Here is a 27733-nt window from a genome sequence, read left to right as displayed (position 1 = left end):
ATAGATACATGTCAGGCTCTCCATATGCTTAGCCACATGGTGTGCTTGAATCCTATTGGCTTGGCTAAAGAGGGGACCAATGAGCTTCTAGTTCAATTCAACAAATATCTAGATATTTTCAAGTTCTCTCTCTCAAAGAGGTAAGGCGGACACTTGTCCTAATGCTACCCATGTTGCTTAAAATGCAATATGCAAGTGATTAGCTAGGATGAGAGGGGTCCAATGAGCTTCAAGATTGAGCAAAAAGGAGGGGTCAACCAAAGGAAGCAAGGGGTGTGCTTGGGGGTATACACCCTCTCACACAGTCAGCTTTCACTCATTCTCTCACTTGGTGAAAGAGGAAGAACTCAATCTCCTTCTCCAAGCTTGTTGAGAAGTTGAGAGCCTACACCAACGGTCTTGGCTATGGAATGTAAATCCAACCAAGAGCCATGTTTCAATGCTTAAGCTTGCCATCTTCTCCATCTTCATTACTATGCTATTAAATGCTAGCAAGAAGAGTGACGATAAGTGAGGAACTATTTCTTTCTCTTGTGAATGTTTCTTCTTCCTCTTCCCTACCCTCATTCCCCGCTAGCTCTCTCCACCTTTGAAGGTGTTTGAGGCCTTGGGACTGAGGCCGGGGATGGTTAATGCTTTTACCAAGTTTATGTTATGCTCGTGATGCATGAAGCTTTCCATCTTCATAGCATCACCAAGGTCACAAGGAACACAAAGATTGTATTATATCAAGTCTCTCTTTATGGAAGAATCTATAATACAAAAGCCTATTGGAGGGGGGACCACCGGCTCCACATAAATCCGATCCTTAATTGTTGTCAAGCTCTCTAATTCTCTCTCTCTCTCTCTCTCTTGCAAAAGTATTGTTCATGCCAAGTTAATTAAGTATAATGGTTATGTTGCTACCCTTAATTAAGTTCACCCTCTATGTTCTCAAAGTAGTCTCATAAAAATGCTCACTCTAATTCTCTTAATTGCTGTTCATGGGCCATTTCCATTAAAGAAATGCTTTTAATAGCACTCATGAATGTCACATTTGAGTTCTTTCTTGGTACTTTGCTATCAAGCATTATTTTCCTTACAGAGGAATATGCTAAAACTCATACATAACATTTCCAGCCTTCTTTTTGCTTATGGTGTAGTTTTATGCTTTGGAAACAAATTTTTTATTTTTATTTTTTGCAAAACTCACAATTGTGAGTGAATTATATTGATCATCCCAAAAACATTACAAGGTCTTTGTTGGAATTAGGGTTGTAGGAAAACACACACAGCTTGGAGAAGACGAAGGAAGCTCAAGACACACAATAGAGAGTGTTACCTTAGTGTGCAATGGAAAGATAGATAGCCCTACGGTGATGGGCGTAAATACAATGCACAAAGGAAAAAACCTCCTATAGAGGGGAAAAATGCCCCGACGGTCCTAGTGTGTTCACACACATCACTACCACATGTATATGGTAACAAATCCCCTCTGGAGTGATGCGTTGAATGAGAGCTGGCACATGAGTAAAGTGAAGTGCCATGCCTTGAGGACATGATCAGTCCCCAAAGGGGAGTAAGCCCAAAGCTTTGTGGAAAGCTTTCAAGCTTCTCACAAGACAATGCCTTTGTGAAAAGATATGCAAGGTTGTCCTCTGTTGGCACATAAGCCAAGCTAATCTCTCCTGTTGAGAGCCTCTCCCTGACATAGTGGTAATGCACCTTAATGTGCTTTGTGCGAGCATGAAAAACTGGGTTCCTCGTAACTACCAATGCTCTTTGACTGTCAATGTAGATAGTGTTGGAAGTGTCCTGTCCAACACCCAAATCAGCCATAAGGCGTCCGAGCCATACACACTCAATCGTAGCTGTGAAGACTGACCTGTACTCAACCTCACAACTCGAAGTGGCCACAGTAGGTTTCTTCTTGCTCAACCATGATATACATGAACTGCCAAGCATGAAACAAAAACCACTTGTGGACACTCGCGTGTCAAAACAACCAGCCCAATCTGAGTCTAAAAAGGCATGTAAGTCTGGCGGCAATGATCCCCCCTTGGGATAAAACAAGCCAAGATGTAAAGTGCCACTAAGGTAGCGAAAAATCCTCTTGACAGCCTGCCAATGCTTAGACCCTGGGCTATGCATAAATCTGCTGACCTGTGAGACTGCAAACTGAATATCCGGCCTCGTGTTGCATACATAAATGAGGCAGCCAACAACAGTTTGGTAAAGAGTAACATCAGCAGGATCACCAACATCATGTAGACTCAACTTCAAACCTGTTTCCATGGGAGTGGCAATAGGTTTGCAATCCTCAAGTCCAAACTTACATAGCAATGCCCCTATGTAACTTTTCTAACACAAGGCAATACCACCATCACACTGCTTAAACTGTATACCCAAGTAATGATGCAACAGCCCCAAATCTTTCATCTTGAAAGTAGCATTCAAATCAACCTTAAATTCAGCAATATGTCTCTCATTTGGTCCAGTGATGATCAGCAAATCATCTACATAAAGAACCACAATGAGAAGTACATCACCCTCACGCTTTACATACAATGTGCTTTCTGTTGGACTGTTACGAAAGCCTTGTTTGACCAAATGAGTGTCAGCTTTCTCATACCAAGCACGAGGAGATTGCTTCAATCCATACAAAGCCTTGTTACATTTGCACACTTTGTCCTCTTGTCCTTTCTTGACAAAACTGCGAGGCTACGTTACATAAACTTCCTCAAATATGTCACCATTCAAGAAAGCAGTAACAATGTCTTATTGATGTACATCCCAACCAAAACGAGCTGCCAATGCACATATAAAATGCACAGTAGTCATACGACAAGTGGGAGCAAAAGTCTCTTCATAATCTATGCCTTTTTGTTGTGCATAACCCTTTGCAACAAGTCGAGCCTTATGGCGATCAATGTCACCATCTGCCTTGTGTTTCAACTTGTAAATGCACTTTGTACCAATGGCCTTTTTGCCAAGAGGCAAATCACATAAAGTCCATGTGTCATTTTCTATAAGTGCATCATATTCTAATTGCATGGCAGCCATCCAATTTTCTGAATTCTGTGCTTCATCAAAAGACAAAGGTTCCTCAACATCATGTAAGCTAGAAGCAACCAAAGCATGACAATCTCATGCATAAGATGCATGGCGAGAGCCTGAACAAGTACTACTAGACAAAGATGCATCCAATTTACTGTCATGCAATGTATGCACCAGCCATTTTTGCATACCTCTAGCCTGCTCATTTTCAGCCCTTTCCTCATCAAGTATGTGCGCGTATGTCGCACGTGTCAATGCAAGGAACTTGCCGATACACCGTGTGCGAGCCACCAAATGGCTCCAAGCACACAACAAGCTTAAACTAGTAAGCTCAAAGAAGGCGATGGTGTGTCACTTACCGCTCTACGCTTGCTTCGTGGAGGATTCCTCACCGCGAAGAAGAAGGAGCCGCCGCTTCGCCGCGCTCAACCGTTTCGCCGCCGCCGTGCCGTCATCGCAATGCTCTCTCTCTCTCTCTCTCTCTCTCTCTCTCTCTCTCTCTCTCTCTCTCTCTCTCTCTCTCTCTCTCTCTCTCTCGCATACACACACACACAAGGAGATGAAGAAGAAGAAGATGGAGATGGAGCAAGAGCACTCTTCTATTGCACAAATGAGAGAATGAGTGAATTTTAGGTTTAGTTGACTTTTATATGAGCTCGCCCCATTCACACTTGGGCGCCCATGCTTAGCCAACTAATCCCTTGAATGTTTCAGTTAGAGTGCGCCTCTCATCGGCGATCACTCTTACCCTTTTCCTATTGGACCGACAAGCCCGGTACCTGACTCTACCACATAAATAATACAATGTCTGCTGTAGGTTACAACGTCTGTCTCGTAGGTGATAGGGTGTCCGTGAGCTGTGAGGGTTAACATGCCCCCCTTCCTGATGTAGATTTCGTCCTCGGAAGTTATTGAGTTAAAGCTCGTTCGTCGAGGTGGAAGAGCATTTGAGATGAATGTCCTTAGCCTTCTTCAGTGACTACAAAATCAAACAACATTGGCACAGTAATTGCATTCTCATAAGCGATTAAAAAGCATATGCAGTTTTAGGCAGACAAATTGATTGGTAACAGAATTTTAAACAATTTGTCAGCAATAAACATTAAATTGCAATGTAATCAAATGCATAAACAGATGTAAAGGTAAAAAATTAAACAAGTCTGGGGCCGCTAATTTAACGGTTGAAAGGCACTAGAGATCGACTATTAATACCATGGGTAAGCTTCTTAATTTTCTCTGGTCAATTAAGTTGTTTAATCGCGAGAGCCAAGTATTTCATGTTTGAGGGATACATGTGAGTGAAGTACCCAATCAAGCTGAGATTTCTCTTCCAGCTTAAGATTTTACATTGTGGCACTTTGATTTTTTGTTTGTTCATTTTCAGCATTTTAATTTTGTAACTTTGGGGGGTCATATAACATTGATACACCTCCCCAGGCTCATCACACAAGTAAACTCCCTTTATAATACTTAAGCTAAAGGTCAATAGGGTCAAGCCCACTAGAAAGCCCTAGTACATTTCACACAATGCTGCTTACATCGGATTAAGAACCTAAGTAGCCATTGATTATTAGGAAGGCATTCCCCATGGTATTAAGAGAAGATCTATAACACCTAACTTGGTCAAACTAACTTAGTCAGACTGCTTGATTTTTAAATCTAGACAAGTGATTATGACAAAAAATTGCCTTGAATTTAATGTTTGGTACTAAGCAAATGCGCTGAATATTATGCTACCAATCACAATCAAGGTAGACAAACATGCATGCAAAAAAGATAAGGGACAATGCTAATGGACAAGAAACACCTGTTTGTGTTGATGGTTGCGCTTGATTTGAAGTGTGAACGAGAGAAAGATTTCACGAAGGTCCAAATCCTAACCACAGCAACACGTTCCTGTACACACTAAGAAACACAAAGAATACCTCTAGGAGGCACAGCAGTGGAAAAAAGGAACTTTACTAATCACTCAACTCTAAAATAGAGACACTCCTATTGTACTAATCTTACCTACCCTCCATCACTTGAGTGATGAGGATCAAAGGTGTTTTATGGCATAGGTTTCTGTTTCAGTGTACCGGATGTGAATGTGTAGGTCTGAGTCAATGTTTCGACTTTTATTGTGCATACTCGTTTGCTAATTTCTCTTGCTCTTTATTTCTTTGTTTTTGTATACGGCTTTATATATACATTCCCCAAGATTGGTAGATTGAGAGATCACGGAGGAAGGTTGAGAGGGAAGCAAGTGAATAATGACTGTCATCAAACACTCCCCCCTTCCTTGGGTAGGTCATACTGTTTGAAATGTGGTCACCCTTTGAAACCAATTGTTCCAGTTGGTAATAGGTGAGGATTTTTGCCAGTAGTTTTCTATTACCTTAGGTGCCTCATCGAGTTGCAAGTGTGGTAAGGTACTCTCCCAGGATCGAACTTGAAGTTGTTCATCAGGTGATTCTTGAACACTGGGAGGTGTGGATTCCTTTGTAGCTTCATGGAGACCCACTATTGTAGGAGGAGGCTGTGGAGAAGCTTTTATCTCTATGGATGCATTACATGAGGAGCTAGAAGCTTCATGGGACTCCCCCCTTCCTGAGCTAGGTGGAACAAATTGTTCTTTCTTCAGTACCCAAACTAGCTCTGGAGCGCGTGTGTAGCATTTTGTGACTTTTTTCTTTCCACAATCATCAATTTGTTTTGGAGCTACAAGTTTGAGCTCACATAGGCTCGGTGATAAGTAAGAGTACAATTTACGTTTTGGCACCCAGATTTGATCATTTCCTTTATAGTAGCCTTGGGCTTCCAATAGTCGTTTAGGAATCCAACGCAACATTTTCTTACTTTTCTTAGAGCGAGTGGGACGTTTCTTACGAGGCTTCTGTTTTTTAGCACTAGCTATGGTCGCTAAAGAAGCTTTAGGGACCCACTTGTATGTTTTCTTCGTTATATGAGGATGAGTCTTGTCAGAAGCTATATGCATTGCTTCTAGAATATTTAAGGGTACGAGTCGTGGCATTTCATCCCCCTCAGGTGTTACCCAGGTCGTCCCCTTGTTTCCCCAAGTGTCTATGGTTGCTGCTAGGTGGACCCAATCTACATTGTCCGACTCAGTCATCCTATGTAGTACATCCATATAAGGAGAATCTTCCCCAACATCAGTGTCCGCTTTACACGTGTAACAATACTGCAATGGGGCCGAGTGAACTATGGTGTGAGATCTATGATCAATTATAAACCTGTTTCCTAGAGGATGTGCTTGACCAGTAACAAGATCTACTCGAATAACAGAATCTTGGAACTGCAAGTAGACATGGTTTTTAGACCAATCATGCACCATTTTTGCTTCCCTCATGAAAGGACGTCCTAAGATCATCTCCGATGCCATAGTGTGTTTGGAGAAATCCATAACAATGAAAGTAATCCTTATTTTATGTCCAAAGACCTTGATCTTGAGATCTTCTAGCATCCCAATAGGTTTAACAATAGACCCATTGGCCATCTTCACTACTATGGTTGTGGTCGCAAGGTGAGGTCTTCCCATAGTTTCCCAGCAATTTTTAGTCACAATGCTAACCCCAGCGCCACCATCAAGGATTCCCTTCACAGTTAATCCCTCAGTATTGATTGGTATAATCGCATTGGATTCATCACCCTCAAAGTATTGTCCCAACTTGTTAACAGGTATTTCTATAACAAGGTTCTCATCTAAGTTGGGTTGTGGATCTATGTATTCCTCCTCTATTGGCATCTGTTGAGCCAGCAGAGGATCACACCCACATTTTTGCTCACACCCATCATTTTGTAACCATTGATTGTAATAAATGTCTTTCCGACATTAATTTTGATTTGAGCCATTCATTAAGTAACGGGACTCAATTGAGTTTCCAGCCTGTAATCCCGACGTAATTTCACCTGCTGATGTAAATAATTAGAGATGTTCTCACCTCCAAGGCTGAGGTATATAAGCCAAAGTTTTGTAACCTAAAGGAGATTCAATTATTAATCAAAGAGGGTTTTGGAGCGCCGTGACTGTGTCTGAGAGAGAGAGAGAGAGAGTCTTATCTCCTTGCTACGCGAGCTACGGGGCCGCCATTGGAGAAGCGACACCGCCATTGTGTTAGCAACGGTGAGAGCTACGCACAGATACCAAGAGTGCGCGCTATCGGCTTCTACGTGTGGTAAGTTCCTACGAGCTTCGGTGTGAGTTTTCTTCTAACTCGTGTGTCGGAATAGAGCGTGCAGCATATCTATAGAACCACAACGAGTAGAGCTACGCATTAGTACCATCGGGGTCAAGTTTCGGTCACCTGTATTTTTCGGCCTGTCTTCATACGCGTTTACCGCACGGAGTGGTTATAGGTTGATTTTGCAGTTCAAGTCTTTAGGGTGTTGTTCTTACCTAGTGCATAGACTTCCCCTTGAGTTTGAGATCGATTCGATGATTCTAGATCCTGTTTCGTATAGCATTCGTTCGTAGTACGGATTTCAGTCACTTGCGTATTTTAGAACTTAGATTTGATTTCCTTAGTAGTGATTGTCATTAGAAGGTCGAGTAGGTGATTTGACACCCACCTAGTTGTTTCCATGCGCCTGCGTGTCAAGCTTCGTCCTCGTCTGACAAATTCTGTTGTTGGTTGAGTTCTCGCTATTTAGCTTCCGCTAGCGGCGTAACCGCCTTAACATCATCTCTCCCGCTCCATCCATCTGTGCAAATTGTGGTAGCCCAAACTTTAGTTCTCCATTGAGGAAGGCTCGAAGAGCTAAGACTAGCTCAGGGTCTTTATATAGTTTGGACATGATGGTGGTTCTAACTTCTGAAGACATGAAATCCATCAATTTGGCAATATTTAACGGCACCTTCTGGACTTCAGTCCCTTGACATGGGGAAGATGGGATCTCCATTTCTTGAATAGGATCAGGTAGTCCCTCTGTAAACATTCTTTCCATCAAGAAGTGAGTACGCCCACTATCCCATGACTTTAAGTCACTTTCTTCTTGGATGACACTAGGTATGTCTAAGGGTCTATGGACTTGGTGAGGTTGTTGTTGCATAGGGAACACGGTGTTTGTAATCTGGATCTGCCTAGGTGCTGGTTCTAGATCCCTTTGGGTATCTTCTACCAAACTCCTTAATTGCTTGACTCGCTCAATCTCCTCTGTAGGGTTTGAATAAGTTCCTATCTTCTTCTTGGATCCTGGCCATTGTGGCTCATGATGATCTTCCTTGTTGGTTTCTATCTTAGTGGTCGTTTTGGTCTCCATGGTTTCTCCTGAATCAGAATCCTCTTCAGCGTCATTCATATATACGGGGTCGTCACCAATCCCTATGTTGGTCTTTGAACTGGGGTCTGACTTCGCTGCTTTTTGAGATCTCTTTCTTCGTGTTTTCTTCTTTTTCTGAGATTGGACAATTGATGCCGTGTCTCTTTCCTCAAGAATATAATTTTGTTTTTGGATCATCGATCGTGTGAGTACGTTTACTGGTACCACAGATGTACTTTGTGATGGCTCCTCGGTAACTTCAATCAAGTTTAATGGCGTGATCTTCGGTGCATTTGGATTCTTTGGACATTGGGCAATCAAATGATCTATGCCACATCGATTACACATGAGTATCCGCATTGTAGACGTGCTCGCTTGATTGGTTTGCATTAGTGTGGTGTTCTTTTGTAGCCTAATAGGACACTCAGCTAAACGATGTGGACCTCCACACTCATAGCATTGAAGAGGTGGTCTCTTAGCAGTGTAATTGATATTTTGGCCTCTTGCCACAAGAGCAGCTACTTGATATACAGGTTTGACTTGTCCCCAATAGTCCTCCATGTAGTATTGTGGACTTTCTCCAAGCACATCCATCCCATAGGCGATATTAGGATCTATATCTTCGTCACAGCCTTCCAAACAAGAAATAGATGACTCACAACCCACTTGATTCACAGAAGTGATTCTCGGATGTGGTGGTTGCGGTCCTAGCACTGGAGGTGGTAAGGGTGTTGTTTGAACAACATTTTGGGCCCTAGGGACCATGTGTTGTGTTGTTTGTTCAAGAGGTGGGGCCGGCATCAATGCAGGCACTCGAGGTGTGTCTGTCCATGCTAAGGTTGGTCTATTGGCCATCGTGCGCTTAAATACTATGCAATCCTTAGCTTGATGACCATACCTTCCACATGCATTGCAGTTCCCATTGAATTTTACTCTAAAAGTAGGGCATTCATTGGTATTATGCAGTCCATAGCATACTGAGCACCATTGCTACTCCCTTCTTGGATACATATGATTGTTTTGCGGAGCACGATTGTCTCTAAGACTCTCTTGAATAGCCTTGGTGAGATCTGCTAAAGTCATCTCAGATATCTTTGGCTCCTTAGCAATAGGCTTGAGGGTCATTGGTTGATGCCCTGATGCTTGCGAGCTAATATATTTAGTCTCAACAGACACTCTTTCTCCTTGAATCATTAAATTATCCTCCAATTGGATCGCATTGGTGGTGATTGCTTCCCAAGTGGTAATACCTCTAATGACTAAGCCATTGTAGATATCCTCATGTCGTAATCCCCTAATGAATCTATCAAGCAATTGGTTATTGTTGAAGCGCTCATTTGGATTACAACGAGAATTCAAATGCTTCAAGCGACTTATAAAGTCTCTCACCGACTCTCCTTCCTCTCGTTGGGCTTTCTGGAGCTGAGAGGCTACACCCCAAAGCACTCCCTCTCGTATGTATTCTTTTAAGAACAGTCTCCTAAGAGTAGGGTAAATCGTTTTTTCTTCCACCCTTAGGGTTCTATACCAATCCCCTGCCTTCCCACTTAAGGTTAGGCTTAAAGCATTACTCTTATGTAGGTCATTGCGTTCTCCTAGAGAATCGCATATTTGTTCAAACACTTCAATATGCTTTCTCACATCCCCGTCTCCACTAAGTTTTTGTGTGAGCTTGGCTATTTGTACTGCCTTACTTCTAGGCCCTCTATCAGACGCGTAACGCATATTCTCAGCAATAGATCGACCAATAGCTTGAGCAAATGTTGCCAAGTCACCTAAATGAGCAGGCACCGTGGGTGAAGGTGCTCCAGAGAGTACATGTGGAGTAGGTATTGGCATTGGGCTTGGCGCATAGGAAGCCCTTGGGTTCCAAGTTTGGTACGATGTTGTGCCATGTGGTGGTCCATAGTTCATATGGGTGGCCCTAGGCATAGCAGACGTCGGATGTGACATGCTAATGCTAGTCGGTATAGTCCCATAGAAATAAGAACTTGTGTATTGTGGTTGTGGAGCATAGGTAGTTGAAACAATGGGAGGGGTAGGGACTACATGACTGTGATGACCCATAGGTGCATACGATTGGTACACACTTGTAGGTACTGTTGGCATTGAGCTACCATGTAGTGGTGCTTTACTAACAAATGAGGTCCATGGCGTGTCTCTCGGCATGCCCATCATTGGGGTAGACATGGTAGTCGTGGTGTCATCAAGGGAAAGATGAGCTAGACTTGGAAAGGTGAAGCTATCACGTGTGGGCTCAGATTGCACTGAGACCCCTGGAGAAACAACATATGGGGGATCCATCGGACTTACCGAGGGAGTCTCCATTTGCGATAAGGTCGGTTTAGTCTTCCCTGTATCCAAGAATCTCATGAGACCCATTGAAGGCATGTTGATCCCCTTGTTCTGTCTCTCTAACTCAATGACCCTATGGATGACCTCACAAACTCTTTGTTGTTGATCCTCTACACTAGTAGCACCCATTGTGGATTGTAGGACATCTAACCAACCCACATGATAGGTGTGACCTGTGTATAGGTCGATCAGAGTCTCTGTTTGTAATTTGTACTCCCAGTTCTCATTTAAGAACACTCCATCTAGGATTGAGGTGCTAGGGGTGTCCTTTGAGCTAGATGCAATGTTGATTTCTAGGGATTGGCCCTTAGCGTTGCTAAATCAGGAGCACTTGATTGCTCTCTTAGCAAGGATATTGGCATAGGAGCTTTCGCTTTTAACTCTCTTCGTTGCTCCGCCTTGCGTAAGCTCTCGACTTCCTTTTCCCCCACTGCAAGGATATATCGCTCAACCTCTTGCACTTCGACAAGGCTTCTACCATCGGGTAATATGACCTCGAAGGGAAATAACTCTGAAGAGTCAGGAGGTGCAGTGAATGAAGTATTCACGTGCACATTCTCTAGGAAAATGCTTGGAGAAATTCGGGATAAAATATCCAACATCGAGATTGCAAGAGAGCATTGAGGAGCTGAGCAAGCCACAAAAGAACGCTAAGCCTGTACCCTTAAACAAGGTCGGAGAGTATTGTGAAGGTGAAGAGGGGAATACAACCTTACCAGTTGAATTCCAAGGAGTGAACACAATGGCAATTCTAGACAGCGGAGCTGGGGTAGCCATAGCTACAAAAGAAATCTGGAAAAAATGGGGGAAACCAGCAATAAGGAAGACTAGGTTGAAACTCCAATTAGCAGATGGACACATGGAGAAACCTATGGGGTTATTAGAGAAAGTTGTAGTGACTTCTTGCGGCATTGAATACGAACATACTTTTGCTATTGTCGATTTTGGCAAGGAGAGTAACTATGATATCATACTGGGAAGACCATTCATGAGACAGTTGAAAATGGTCCAAGATTGGGGCTACGATCACATATACTTGAGAAATATGGAAACCACTACACGTGTGAACCTGAAAGACCATAGCTACAAAGATGTGAACCGAACACCGGTAGAGGAGTTTGATTCAGCTACTTTGGCGGGATCCGAATTTCCAGCTTGGTTAGGTAAACCCAAGGAGTTATGGATGTGTGGAGCTTCGAAATGTGGAAGTCTGAAACGAGAAGAATGTGTTTTAGAAAGGGCTATCGAAGACGAAACTTATGTAGGAGAACCCTTTCCAGAGGACACGTTTGAACCATTAGAATGGACACACATTCTAGCAACCCTATATGTTTGTGCAATTCCGGATGGTCCCACAACAAAATTTTGCGACAAGGACGGGTACGACGTGGTTCCGTATTTCATGTTGAGAACTGTGCTCAAAAATGAAACTGAAAAAAATGATACACTGGAAAAAGAAGATGAAGAAGAGGTGTTTCACGACATTCCCAATCATCCAGAGTGGGGAAATGAAGCAGACAACGAGTCAACGGACAATTCAAGCGGAAACGAAGAAACTATAACGGATGTCCGATTTTATGATTTTCCGAACCAAACTAAACAACGCCAGAAACACTATAGAGCAAAGAAAAAAACAAAAGGGGTTAGAACCAATCCGATGCCTAGAATAAGAGGAAAAAATCAATTCCTAATGCTAGTAAAGGCTGGAGATTGTGTTAAGGATAAGATTTCTGGAAGAATGAGAGGCAGTGATCAAAAGAGCTTACGAAAAGACAAAAGAGGCTCAAGAAATCAAATTCAAAATAATGGAACGAAAACTGAAACAGAAAAATCAGAAAAGAACAAGCGCAACAGAGAATACACGGAGTCCAAGTTAGAACGTAGAAACAAGTACCGAGAGCTCACGAAAACTCTGAAGGAAGTTTGGACGACAGAAATTGAGAGTGGAGAGGACGAAAACGTCAAAATCAAGGAAAACATGGATGTTCCCTCTCACTATAGGAAATTCACAATAGAGGATAGGAAGGTGATATTAACCCCACCTATTCGAGAAAGGAAGGAGAACGAATCTTATGACGGACCGGAGGATGCAAAAAAAGTTGATTTAGCAGCTCCAGGTGAGACGCCTAGACCGATGTACATAGCCACAGATTTGTCTCCAAGCGAGGAAGAGAGACTTTTGAGTCTTCTCAGAGAGTATAGGGATGTGTTTGCATGGTCTTATAAGGACTTAAAGGGAGTTGACCCATCGATATGCCAACACTCAATCCCACTGAAACAAGACGCAAAGCCTAGCAGACAGAGACCATACACATATAATGATACTTTTGCTAAGCGAATCAAGGAGGAGATAGATAAGCTAATGGAAGCTGAATTCATATACGAGATTGAACACACTGATTGGGTATCTCCGATTGTGGTAGTACCTAAGAAGAACGGAAAACTCCGAGTGTGTGTCAACTTAAAGAAAGTGAATGCTGCAACAATCAGGGACAATTATCCCCTGCCGATAACTGATCATGTTCTAGAGCGTGTATCAGGGAAAACAGCATACTCCTTTCTTGATGGTTTTTCAGGATATAACCAGCTAGCCATAGCACTGGAAGATCAACATAAAACAGCTTTTGCAACGGAGTGGGGAATTTATGCTTATCGGGTTATGCCTTTTGGTCTAACCAATGCTCCCGCAACCTTCCAGAGGCTGATGACGCATGCTTTCAAAGAATACTTAAGGCTGTTTCTCGAAATATACATGGATGACTTATGTGTACATTCTCTACTGAGAGATGAGCATCTAGAACACCTAAGAAAAGTATTTGAGAAATGTAGGACATATCGCATTTGTCTCAATCCTGAGAAATGTGTGTTTATGGTCCGACAAGGCAGAATTCTGGGACATATTGTCTCACAAAACGGAATATCCACGGATTTAGAGAAGATAAAAGTTATAGTGGATATGCCTAGACCAACCAATGCGAAACAAGTACAAAGCTTTATGGGACATTGCGGATATTATAGACGATTCATTTACATGTACGCTATAATAGGCCAACCACTTTACAGGCTAATAGTGAACTTTGAATGGACAGAGGAATGTGAGGAATCATTCAAGAAATTGAAAGAGGCACTCATTACTGCTCCAGTCTTGAAATCACCAGATTGGGAGAAGATATTCCATGTGCACATAGATGCTTCTGCATATGCAATAGGATGCATTCTGGCTCAGCCAGAAGAAGGAAACATGGATTTTCCTATCTGTTACGCCAGTCGATAGCTCAACCATGCAGAGAAGAATTACACCACAACAGAGCGAGAGGGATTAGGAATGATATATGCTGTGAAGAAATTTCGGCATTATCTTCTAGCCAACAAGTTTGTGTTTTTTACGGATCACCAAGCTTTGCTCTACCTAGTGAATAAACCATGCAATACCGGGAGAATAGTGAGATGGTTCATTATCTTACTGGAATTCGACTTCACGGTAGTAGTAAAGAAAGGAAAAACACATCTTAGAGCTGATCATCTTTCGCGATTAACGAATGGAGAAGACCCTATAGGAGTAGATGACGACATGCCAGACGCGTACTTGTTCAACATAGAAATGATACCTAAGTGGTCTCAAAATGTCGTTGACCTATTAACCTATGGAGGAGAGTTTGATAGAAGAGAATACAACTTAAAACATATTGCTATTCAGCAATCCAAGAATCTTCAATTGATTGCAGGAAGGTTGTATCAATTGGGAAATGATCATGTCTTACGACTATGCATCAATCCTGAGGAATATAATATATATCTGTGCGAAGCACATGTTCAGGAATGTGCATTTCATTGTTCAAGAAGGAACACATATAGGAATTTGTTACAATTGGGAGTCTATTGGCCAGGAATGAAAGAAAGCGTACATGAATACGTCACAGTATGTATTGTATGTTCATCAAAACCGCCAGCCGAGTATTCAACATTATATCAGATAATGATCGCTCCAGAATGGAGTCAGTATATTGTTGAATATCTCACAAATAGAACTTTCCCAGAAGGAACGTCAAAAGCTCGTCAGAAATCTGTAGAGACAGAAGCTAGAGATTACGCTTTAATAGGAGATCAACTCTATAAGAGAGGTAAAGACAACCAGCTTAGGATTTGCGCATCAGAGTCTGAGTATGTGATAATCCTAGAGCAAGCTCATGGAGGAGTAGGTGGAGGCCATTTCTCAGGTGATAAGACAGCAAAACTTGTCTTAGCCGCAGGAATATGGTGGCCAACATTACATATGGACGCTGAGGAATACGTTAAACGGTGTGATGACTGTCAGCAGACCAAAGTACCACTTAAAAGAGATGATATGCCTCTTAGACCAATGATGGGAGCAAGGGCTTTTGCAAAATGGGGGATTGATTATGTTGGACCCATTTCGCCTCCTGCATATAAAACTCATGCACAATACATCATTGTGGCTACAAACTATCTAACAAAGTGGGTCGAAGCAAAGGCAACTCAAAAAGCAGATGCCAGGACCACGGCACAATTTCTGTATGAATACGTCTTTGTACGATATGGATTGCCAATAGAAATTGTGAGTGATCGAGGCACACATTTCATAAATGAAGTGATAGAGATCCTTCTAGATGAATTCATGGTAATCCATAGGAAATCAGCCCCGTATCATCCACAAGCAAACGGACAAGCTGAAGCAACAAACAAAACCATATGTACGGTCCTCACGAAGATTGTATCTGAGTCGAGAACTGACTGGGACCAAAAGTTACATTCAACATTATGGGCATATAGGGTGGCGTATAAAACATCCATAGGAACGACCCCATATAACATGGTTTTTGGGCTAAATGCTATCTTGCCAATAGAATTCTTGATTTCAACCTTAAGGGTGGCTAAGGATCTAGAGTGGACAGGGCACGAGCTCTCTAATAGAATAGATGACCTGGAAAAGCTAGATGAGCTTCGCCTAAAAGCAATAGCTTCCATCTACGCTCAAAAAAGGCGACAAAAGGAATTTTTTGATAAGCATGTGCGGACTAAAGAGTTTAAGGTTGGGGACTATGTCCTAGTTTACACTCTGAAACAGCATGCTAAAAAGCTTAAAAAGCGAGGGATGGGACCTCTGGTGATTAAAGATCTATCACCAAGTGGAGCCGTCAAGATTGCTACATTAGACGGAGAGGAAATGCCCAATTGGATTAGTGGATGCAGAGTGAAAAAGTATCTTTTGCCGCTAACCCAAGACATGCTTCTCAAAATACATCAAGAAAAGTTGCGTGTTCAGAAAAAGAAAAAGATTGAGGAGGAAGCGCAAGCCGAGGCGAAGGAAAGAATGGAGAAAAGAAGACTACTGCGTCAGAAACAGCGCAATGAAGGAGCAATACGAATAAACGCAGTTAGTATAACAGAAATGGGGAATGACAAAGAAGAACCCATCATTGAATGCAAAGTAGGAACCAACCAAATCAAAGCTAGAGCACTAGTGGATTCAGGAGCTCAAGCTAACCTACTGTCACTCAGTTTGTATAGACAATTGACAAATGACAATAAACTACAAACTGCCAAGCAAGAGTTAAAAAGTTACTCTGAGAATTCAATCAAAACTGTCGGATGCACAGTTTTACATATACAGATTAACCAATATGTGTATCCTCATATGTTTTACGTGGTTGAAGACCAAGCTACACAACATCCATTATTGCTAGGACAACCATGGCAGAAGCAATACAATGCAATGATTGACTGGAGTTCTAAATCAGTGCTTATCAAATACGAAGGTGAAAGTCAATCAGTTAAGTTCACCAAAGGAGCAGAGCCAACTCCAAAGGAAGAATCCACGGACAAGGGCAAACAACAAACAGAGGAAAAGAAGAGGCAATGGCAACCAAAAGTTTCTATACAACCGGATTACTCTTCGACGAGGAATTCTCAACAGTGGATAAGGAAGACAAGCAATATTATAACAACTCAACCTTGGAAAAAAACGGAGTCAAAGATGGTATGGAGACCAAAAAAGGTGGTGCCAGAAAACACAAACAGAGTCTTCAATACCAGACAACAGAGTGATCCCCGACAATCAAGGACAGTGAAACAGATCTGGATTCCAAAGCAGTTCATGACGGCACAAAGCTATAGCAAGCAAATTTGGATCCAAAAGAATTGTAAAAAGGAACTCCCTTCAATACAATCAACGGAAACTCCTAGGTATTTCAAGGCGAGGAAATCAACACACAGAACAAAGCAGGTTTGGGTCGCAAAGAGTTTGTGGCAAGCACAAGCAAAGCTGAAGCAGATTTGGATTGTGAAAAATGACAACAGGGTAACGAAGAATCCATCTACTGATTCTACTACCGAAGTGCCAAAACCAACCCAAAACCCGACCACCAATCCTTCAATCAAACAAAGAGCAGCTTTATTGGAAAGACTGTTGTATCATCGCTCTACAATTGCATTGGGAACTTATGACCAAAACAACTACAATGCTTCACCCACAGACACTTCATAGTCGTCCGGGAGGACTCAAACTAGGAGGGGGGGAGGTATACAGGAGCTACAAAGCAGCTACAAGCGGGAAAAACAAAGAAAAACAAAAATTATATTACAAGGGCAATGTCTTACATGATTTTGCAATTTTTTATGTTTGATTACGGATATTGATAATATTTATGCCCTTATATACCTTGTTTTGCAACAAAGAAGAGATCAAATGATGAATTTGGGTCTCTAGATGTGTAAATATCACTAAATAAGAGTGTTTTTGGAGCTAAAAAGTGGAAAAAAGTGGTAATCCAAGTCCAAAAATCACAAAGAAGTGTATATTCATATACACAGGGTTACCAGCTATTTATCGTGTATGTTTGGAATTTTTTTGGCTTCAATTTACTATTTTCCTTTATTTTTTATGATTTTCTTAATAAAAATAAAAGAAAAATAAAAAAGCAGGTGAAATGAGATCGGAAAAAAGAAAAGAATAGACGGTGATGATCCTCATGACAAGGGAAACCCAGGATAAAAAATGGGTACAATTCTGAAAAAGTTACGGAAAGCCCGAAATGACAGAATTTTGGCAAAGTGGACAGATTTCTCAGAAACAGGTCAAACGGAGTCCAAATTGAGAAATTTCAAATCCTAAAGTGCATTTCACGACGAGATAGGAGCACATGTCAAATTTGGTAACAAGTGATCCGGGAAGCCCGAAGTTAAGTATTTTTCACTTCACTATCAAGCTCATTTCCAGTATTACCTTCTTGGAGAGAGCAAAGAGCACAAAGGAGCATCCGGCCTTCTACCGCCTTCTACGACTGCTACGAGAGCTCAGAGGACACCAGACATGAGAGGTAGACTCGTTGCCATAAGCTTTTGATGCTTATCGTTAACTTTTGTCGCGAAAACTCACCAAAACCAAGAAACAAGAGCAGACGGGGAATGGGGAAGAACGCTAGGTAGGGGCACAACCGCCTAACCAAACCTTGCAAGAACTTAGAGGTGGGTTACCCTAGTATAGGAGATGAGTTTCTAGCACTCAAAGCTCGAGAAAGAATGACTGGAAAAACCCTAGGTCAACAGAGCCTGCAAGAGGCAAACAGAAAAAAGTTGTCGGAATGACACAAAACTTCTCAGGAAGCTTAACAACATCGAGGGAAATGCAACCATGGAGTATCTCCGAGTTTGGATCACCAAAAGTAGGTCGGAACAACCGATTCGGCTGCGGACACACAAAGCGTCATTTTGGCATAACGGCTAAAATTGACGACCAAATGACATGAAACTTCACGAGCAGTTTCAACTATACATGGATGACTTATGTTTGCAAGCAAAACCCAAAAGAAAGCTGATTCACTTACCGATGGTGAAAAAGACGCTTTCGAGTAACCAAATGGATAAAGATGGAGAACGGGGAGCCAAAGTCAAGTCCAACCAACTGGATGGCTTCGCAACATATCCAATGAGCTGGAAATGCAACTCTCAAGAAGAAAAGTTGAAGAAATTCAACTCCAAGGCAAAAAGACGACTTCGGAGATTGAAATGCCTATAAGGGGGCTTTTTAGCTAAACTGATGACTTTTTAAGTTGAAAACTAGTTAGCAGGGCTTAGGGCACTAGCACAAAGCATTCTTTGCACAAAAAGACCAACATTTCAAGAAAAGACATCATACGCGTATGATGTCTCACAGCATGATTTTCACATCCAGTTCAACATTTGAGTGCATAGCCTCATTCCACATGTTAATCACATCCTATGAACCAAGTATCATGAGAATTGGAGTTAGAAAACCCAAGGAAAACCAAAAAGACGCAAAGTAGGCCATAAAATTGATTTTCGGTCCTAATTTTGTCAAAATAACTCCAAACTCATTGAAACTTTGTAGGATTGTTGATTAACACATCTACAAGCTATCTGGAACCAAAAAGCACCATTTTGACACAAAAGACATCATACGCGTATGATGTCTATTTGCACTTACAGAGCCAAAAATGCTCATTTGTCATCATACATCCATTATATATATCTAATACATGCTACATATGAAGTTTGGAACCATTTGGTCAAGTGGATCACCCCAATAGCCCAATTAAGAGAAAATCCTTCATACAAAGCCTATTTTTGTCCCAAATCCAACATATTCAAATCCAAACCAAGATTTGAGTATAAACAGTCCTTCACTAGCACATGGAGAGTCCACAGAACCAATCCCATGAAAAATTGACAAAGAAGACATCATACGCGTATGATGTCTCCAGAGCCATTTTTAGTCCCAATTCTATCCAAACTTGATAAATCCACTGAATAAGCCTATCTAAAGCCAAATCCAAGCTTATAGAGAAAATTGGTCCAAAAATGCACCAAAAGACATCATACGCGTATGATGTCTCACTATGTGATTTTGGCACCTCAGGGCTTCAACCACCAAACAGAAGTGTTCTACATGCCATTTGAAAGTAATCCACCAAGTTTTATCCAATTTGGATCATAAAATCCATTTCCCTTTCAAAATTTTGCCAAGAGCCTGAATTGGAGTAAACTGGCCAAAACTTGACCAAATGGGATCCAAACTCAAATCCAAGCATATGATACTCATGTATACACTATCAGCTACAAGCACAACCAATATGAAGTCATTCTGACACAAAAGACATCATCGCGTATGATGTCTCAAGCATGTTTTTGAGCCAAGTTTGCATATTTTTTCACCTACATTGCATCCTTAGGCCCTGAATAGCTCATGTTTCAATTTTCAAGTCATTTGAATAGTTAAAAGCTTCATTTCGGCTTTCAGTACTAAAAAGACGCTAACTTCTGTAATTGGAGTTACAGGATCCATGGATTCCGCTAAGTCATCGGCAACTAAGAGAAAAAGACCAACCATCAAGGATGCTCTTGCAGAGGCAGAACCTTTTGATATTCCAACAGAAACCCTCAAGCCAACCAAGACTTGGGTGGAGGAAGCAGTACTAGAAAAAGAGGGAATAAAGATCTACCAGGGGACTTTCAGAGATCCTCAAGGGCAATCGGTCGATGTGCCTATGATCCCACGAGAATTAGTGGATTATAGCAGATCAGAGAACATCAGCAGATACCTGGAAAAGGTGACTTACACAGGTTCTTCACCTCGAGACCATCAGGTGTAGACACAAGAAGAGTGTATGAGTTGGCAACATCCATTCAAAAGGATGGGAAAGCCACGTTGACAGCCATGGATGGAGAAACAGTTGAAGTACAGATCACTCCACAGCTCATTGCAGATGCATTGAAGCTGCACAACAAAGGGAGTTCTGTCAGAGAAAGAAGGGAGGCCATAGAGGTCTATGGATCAAAGAAACAAAATACAACCTACGCAGATATGGCAGATCAACGAGCGGCAACCCTTTGCCGGTTATACAACCAGTTTTTCCATGTGTGCAGTAAAAGACCGCAGAAGTATACTACACCACCCCATGCCATTGCGACAACCATCACATGGGCACTGAAGAGCAACATGCCAAAAGAGGTGAACTATGCTCAATACATCCACGAGCAAGTAATCGCCATGCACAACCAGAAGCCAAAGTACATAGGAGGAGGAGAAATCCTAACAAGAATAGCTTATGAAGCTATTGGAGCTAGGGATCAAGGGCCACAGATTCCCTCCCAGAATGAGTGGCTTAGAGAAGCCGATGAGGAGGAAGAACAGCAAGAAGTATCCAAGAGGGCGTCCACAAGAGCACGCCGAAAACTAGAAATAGTTTCAGAACCTCAAGAGGCCATGGACGAGCCGCTCAAGAAGAAAGTGAAGAAGAAGGCCGATCCCAAGCAAACCAAAAGTCAAAAAGCCGCAAGAATGGAAAGGCTGGTGGAGCAGTTTAGAGCGGAAAGAGCTCTAAAGGGGGACTTTGAAGAAATGTGGGTGCCAGACCCCAGTAAAGTCGGAACCAGCTTAGCCAGGCCACATGTTGATCAATATGATCAATATATTAGAGCTTATGAGGAGTCGGAGGCCATACTGGAGCAGCAACCTGTCGAGCCTTATACTGAAGAGGAAGTACAGCTTTTAAAAGCTGAGCTGCAAAAGGACGACAAGGGGAAGAAAAAAGTAGATGAGTCTACTGAACCTCAAGAGAAAGACGGGCAAGCAAACAAAGGGAAAGCCAAAATGACTGAGGAAAATCAGCCCTCTTTTACTGTTGTACCAAGCCCGAAGAAGATGGAAATTATTGTGGAGGAAACCACAATAGAAATAGAAACAGAAATTATGGAAAAGCCGGAGGCCGGGACCAAGGAAAAGGAGATAGATCCAGTTCAGCAAAAGAAAGATGATTATGAGGATCTGGTAGCGATCGGATACAGTGAAGAAGAGGCCCTGGAGGCAGTTTATGGGATATCCCTACGGAAACAAGATGATCGGAAAGGGACGAAAGAAAAGACAAAGGGTACAATGGAAAGTGAAGAAAAAATGGTCGAGCTGAAGCCATTGGAGGAGGTGGCACAAAGAGCTGTCAAGTTGACAGATGAAGATGAAAAAGACATGCACATGGTGCATGAACTGCTCAGCAAGATTAAAGAAAGATCCAGAGCAAAGGAAGTAGCACTTGAGACAGCAAAACAAAAGGAAGCAGAGTTGCAGAAGAAGTTAGAGAATGCTATGACTGAATCTGAAAGTCATAAAGCATCACTCTACGACGCAGAAAACGAGAGAGACGGCTTGATACTCCAACTAGCCGAAGCTTCAAGAGAGGTAACAAGCTCACAGGAAGCAAAGGAGCGAATAGAAGATGAGCTGGAGGCAGCCAAGGATGAGCTCATTGAGCTAAGGGAAAGAGTCGAACTTCAAGAAAGGACAATCATGAGACTCAGAACCACCCCTAGAGCTAGCAGGCAGGAACAGAACAAGAGGGAGCCCTCGTACCAGCTCTGGAAGAGAAGGTCAGAAGTTTGCAAAGAGAGCTGAGGTTAGAGCAAGTACAAAGATTGCACATGGCGGAGGGATCATTGGCTGCAGAAGAGAGGCTCACATCAGAAAACCAAACACTAAGGACAGAAAATGAGGCCCTCCGCAAACAGCTCCAAGACCTCCAAGAGCAACAAAGAAGAGAAACAGAGCCACCACAAGAAGAAGCAGGGGGAGCAGCCATAGAGTTACCTGAAACTGGAGAGGCAACCACAATTGAAGATCCAGCCCCAGTTCAAGAAGTGGCCTCGACTTCAGCAATCTCTGAAGAAGAAGAACAAAGGCTCCAGGACCAAATAGAAAAGTCAACAGAGGAAAGTGCCAAGGCGGAAATGGAATGGGAAAGGAGACTCCTCATCTCCATTAGACTTCAAGGTTTAGACACAAAAGTGCTCCATGAAGAGTGGATGCAACCCAGCTTGCCTTTCCCTCTGATGAAATTTGAAGTGATAAAGACGAAAAAGAGAATAGAGGAGGAGCAGTATGTCGCTCTTTACGAAGGCGACATCACAAAGGATGAACAATCAAAGAAGATTGTAGATTCTCAACCTAGATGGAGGAAAGGTTGGCTGAACAAATACCCAGCCTACCTCATCTACTTGGTAGAGGCTCTAAAGGAGATTCGGGAGGATGCAACCTTCTGCCCGTGCCAAGAGTCAGAAAGCTGGAAGAGCATGGCAGGATTGCAGAAAAGAAGCCAAATTGGCTTAATTACCCAAGGATGCCAGGACCAAAGGAAGGAGAGAGAATAGGTAAAGCCTACATGGTGAAAACCCTAACGGGCACCATCAAACTCTTTACTGGCTCTCCTGACCTTTCGTGTCAGATGCTAAAGAAAATCTGCATGACTCTCTTAGCATGCATTGAAGTGTTCGCGCCAGATAAAGCCACGACCTCGAGTCTACTATCGACGGCCGACACAGTGACGGATATGATGTATGATCTTTCATTGCAGCCATCACCAAAGGTGTTACATCTCTTATACCAAAGAATTATGTTTTTGCCTAGCTTCCACATGCAAACATTCGAAGAAGCTTTCTACACCGGCTTTTTCACTCACGAAAGTTAAATATTCGGCCCAACCTTGACCATCGGCAACCTACGCTACGAATCACATTTGCAGATGCTCAAGACGACAGGACTCTATTGATTAAGCCTAAAAGTCATGTCAGGGACGACATGAACGCGGAGGGGGGGAGTGTTGAGCCAGCAGAGGATCACACCCACATTTTTGCTCACACCCATCATTTTGTAACCATTGATTGTAATAAATGTCTTTCCGACATTAATTTTGATTTGAGCCATTCATTAAGTAACGGGACTCAATTGAGTTTCCAGCCTGTAATCCCGACGTAATTTCACCTGCTGATGTAAATAATTAGAGATGTTCTCACCTCCAAGGCTGAGGTATATAAGCCAAAGTTTTGTAACCTAAAGGAGATTCAATTATTAATCAAAGAGGGTTTTGGAGCGCCGTGACTGTGTCTGAGAGAGAGAGAGAGAGAGAGAGTCTTATCTCCTTGCTACGCGAGCTACGGGGCCGCCATTGGAGAAGCGACACCGCCATTGTGTTAGCAACGGTGAGAGCTACGCACAGATACCAAGAGTGCGCGCTATCGGCTTCTACGTGTGGTAAGTTCCTACGAGCTTCGGTGTGAGTTTTCTTCTAACTCGTGTGTCGGAATAGAGCGTGCAGCATATCTATAGAACCACAACGAGTAGAGCTACGCATTAGTACCATCGGGGTCAAGTTTCGGTCACCTGTATTTTTCGGCCTGTCTTCATACGCGTTTACCGCACGGAGTGGTTATAGGTTGATTTTGCAGTTCAAGTCTTTAGGGTGTTGTTCTTACCTAGTGCATAGACTTCCCCTTGAGTTTGAGATCGATTCGATGATTCTAGATCCTGTTTCGTATAGCATTCGTTCGTAGTACGGATTTCAGTCACTTGCGTATTTTAGAACTTAGATTTGATTTCCTTAGTAGTGATTGTCATTAGAAGGTCGAGTAGGTGATTTGACACCCACCTAGTTGTTTCCATGCGCCTGCGGGTCAAGCTTCGTCCTCGTCTGACAAATTCTGTTTTGGTTGAGTTCTCGCTATTTAGCTTCCGCTAGCGGCGTAACCGCCTAACATCTCTCTCCCGCTCCATCCATCTGTGCAAATTGTGGTAGCCCAAACTTTAGTTCTCCATTGAGGAAGGCTCGAAGAGCTAAGACTAGCTCAGGGTCTTTATATAGTTTGGACATGATGGTGGTTCTAACTTCTGAAGACATGAAATCCATCAATTTGGCAATATTTAACGGCACCTTCTGGACTTCAGTCCCTTGACATGGGGAAGATGGGATCTCCATTTCTTGAATAGGATCAGGTAGTCCCTCTGTAAACATTCTTTCCATCAAGAAGTGAGTACGCCCACTATCCATGACTTTAAGTCACTTTCTTCTTGGATGACACTAGGTATGTCTAAGGGTCTATGGACTTGGTGAGGTTGTTGTTGCATAGGGAACACGGTGTTTGTAATCTGGATCTGCCTAGGTGCTGGTTCTAGATCCCTTTGGGTATCTTCTACCAAACTCCTTAATTGCTTGACTCGCTCAATCTCCTCTGTAGGGTTTGAATAAGTTCCTATCTTCTTCTTGGATCCTGGCCATTGTGGCTCATGATGATCTTCCTTGTTGGTTTCTATCTTAGTGGTCGTTTTGGTCTCCATGGTTTCTCCTGAATCAGAATCCTCTTCAGCGTCATTCATATATACGGGGTCGTCACCAGTCCCTATGTTGGTCTTTGAACTGGGGTCTGACTTCGCTGCTTTTTGCGATCTCTTTCTTCGTGTTTTCTTCTTTTTCTGAGATTGGACAATTGATGCCGTGTCTCTTTCCTCAAGAATATAATTTTGTTTTTGGATCATCGATCGTGTGAGTACGTTTACTGGTACCACAGATGTACTTTGTGATGGCTCCTCGGTAACTTCAATCAAGTTTAATGGCGTGATCTTCGGTGCATTTGGATTCTTTGGACATTGGGCAATCAAATGATCTATGCCACATCGATTACACATGAGTATCCGCATTGTAGACGTGCTCGCTTGATTGGTTTGCATTAGTGTGGTGTTCTTTTGTAGCCTAATAGGACACTCAGCTAAACGATGTGGACCTCCACACTCATAGCATTGAAGAGGTGGTCTCTTAGCAGTGTAATTGATATTTTGGCCTCTTGCCACAAGAGCAGCTACTTGATATACAGGTTTGACTTGTCCCCAATAGTCCTCCATGTAGTATTGTGGACTTTCTTCAAGCACATCCATCCCATAGGCGATATTAGGATCTATATCTTCGTCACAGCCTTCCAAACAAGAAATAGATGACTCACAACCCACTTGATTCACAGAAGTGATTCTCGGATGTGGTGGTTGCGGTCCTAGCACTGGAGGTGGTAAGGGTGTTGTTTGAACAACATTTTGGGCCCTAGGACCATGTGTTGTGTTGTTTGTTCAAGAGGTGGGGCCGGCATCAATGCAGGCACTCGAGGTGTGTCTGTCCATGCTAAGGTTGGTCTATTGGCCATCGTGCGCTTAAATACTATGCAATCCTTAGCTTGATGACCATACCTTCCACATGCATTGCAGTTCCCATTGAATTTTACTCTAAAAGTAGGGCATTCATTGGTATTATGCAGTCCATAGCATACTGAGCACCATTGCTACTCCCTTCTTGGATACATATGATTGTTTTGCGGAGCACGATTGTCTCTAAGACTCTCTTGAATAGCCTTGGTGAGATCTCCTAAAGTCATCTCAGATATCTTTGGCTCCTTAGCAATAGGCTTGAGGGTCATTGTTGATGCCCTGATGCTTGCGAGCTAATATATTTAGTCTCAACAGACACTCTTTCTCCTTGAATCATTAAATTATCCTCCAATTGGATCGCATTGGTGGTGATTGCTTCCCAAGTGGTAATACCTCTAATGACTAAGCCATTGTAGATATCCTCATGTCGTAATCCCCTAATGAATCTATCAAGCAATTGGTTATTGTTGAAGCGCTCATTTGGATTACAACGAGAATTCAAATGCTTCAAGCGACTTATAAAGTCTCTCACCGACTCTCCTTCCTCTCGTTGGGCTTTCTGGAGCTGAGAGGCTACACCCCAAAGCACTCCCTCTCGTATGTATTCTTTTAAGAACAGTCTCCTAAGAGTAGGTAAATCGTTTTTTTCTTCCACCCTTAGGGTTCTATACCAATCCCCTGCCTTCCCACTTAAGGTTAGGCTTAAAGCATTACTCTTATGTAGGTCATTGCGCTCTCCTAGAGAATCGCATATTTGTTCAAACACTTCAATATGCTTTCTCACATCCCCGTCTCCACTAAGTTTTTGTGTGAGCTTGGCTATTTGTACTGCCTTACTTCTAGGCCCTCTATCAGACGCGTAACGCATATTCTCAGCAATAGATCGACCAATAGCTTGAGCAAATGTTGCCAAGTCACCTAAATGAGCAGGCACCGTGGGTGAAGGTGCTCCAGAGAGTACATGTGGAGTAGGTATTGGCATTGGGCTTGGCGCATAGGAAGCCCTTGGGTTCCAAGTTTGGTACGATGTTGTGCCATGTGGTGGTCCATAGTTCATATGGGTGGCCCTAGGCATAGCAGACGTCGGATGTGACATGCTAATGCTAGTCGGTATAGTCCCATAGAAATAAGAACTTGTGTATTGTGGTTGTGGAGCATAGGTAGTTGAAACAATGGGAGGGGTAGGGACTACATGACTGTGATGACCCATAGGTGCATACGATTGGTACACACTTGTAGGTACTGTTGGCATTGAGCTACCATGTAGTGGTGCTTTACTAACAAATGAGGTCCATGGCGTGTCTCTCGGCATGCCCATCATTGGGGTAGACATGGTAGTCGTGGTGTCATCAAGGGAAAGATGAGCTAGACTTGGAAAGGTGAAGCTATCACGTGTGGGCTCAGATTGCACTGAGACCCCTGGAGAAACAACATATGGGGGATCCATCGGACTTACCGAGGGAGTCTCCATTTGCGATAAGGTCGGTTTAGTCTTCCCTGTATCCAAGAATCTCATGAGACCCATTGAAGGCATGTTGATCCCCTTGTTCTGTCTCTCTAACTCAATGACCCTATGGATGACCTCACAAACTCTTTGTTGTTGATCCTCTACACTAGTAGCACCCATTGTGGATTGTAGGACATCTAACCAACCCACATGATAGGTGTGACCTGTGTATAGGTCGATCAGAGTCTCTGTTTGTAATTTGTACTCCCAGTTCTCATTTAAGAACACTCCATCTAGGATTGAGGTGCTAGGGGTGTCCTTTGAGCTAGATGCAATGTTGATTTCTAGGGATTGGCCCTTAGCGTTGCTAAATCAGGAGCACTTGATTGCTCTCTTAGCAAGGATATTGGCATAGGAGCTTTCGCTTTTAACTCTCTTCGTTGCTCCGCCTTGCGTAAGCTCTCGACTTCCTTTTCCCCCACTGCAAGGATATATCGCTCAACCTCTTGCACTTCGACAAGGCTTCTACCATCGGGTAATATGATCTCGAAGGGAAATAACTCTGAAGAGTCAGGAGGTGCAGTGAATGAAGTATTCACGTGCACATTCTCTAACGGTATAGGGTCTACGTTTGTCACGGATGG

Source organism: Adiantum capillus-veneris, chromosome 7 (genome assembly GCF_014529385.1).
Source record: "Adiantum capillus-veneris isolate H3 chromosome 7, ASM1452938v2, whole genome shotgun sequence".
Taxonomy (NCBI): Eukaryota; Viridiplantae; Streptophyta; class Polypodiopsida; order Polypodiales; family Pteridaceae; genus Adiantum; species Adiantum capillus-veneris.
This window is presented reverse-complemented; position numbering follows the sequence as displayed.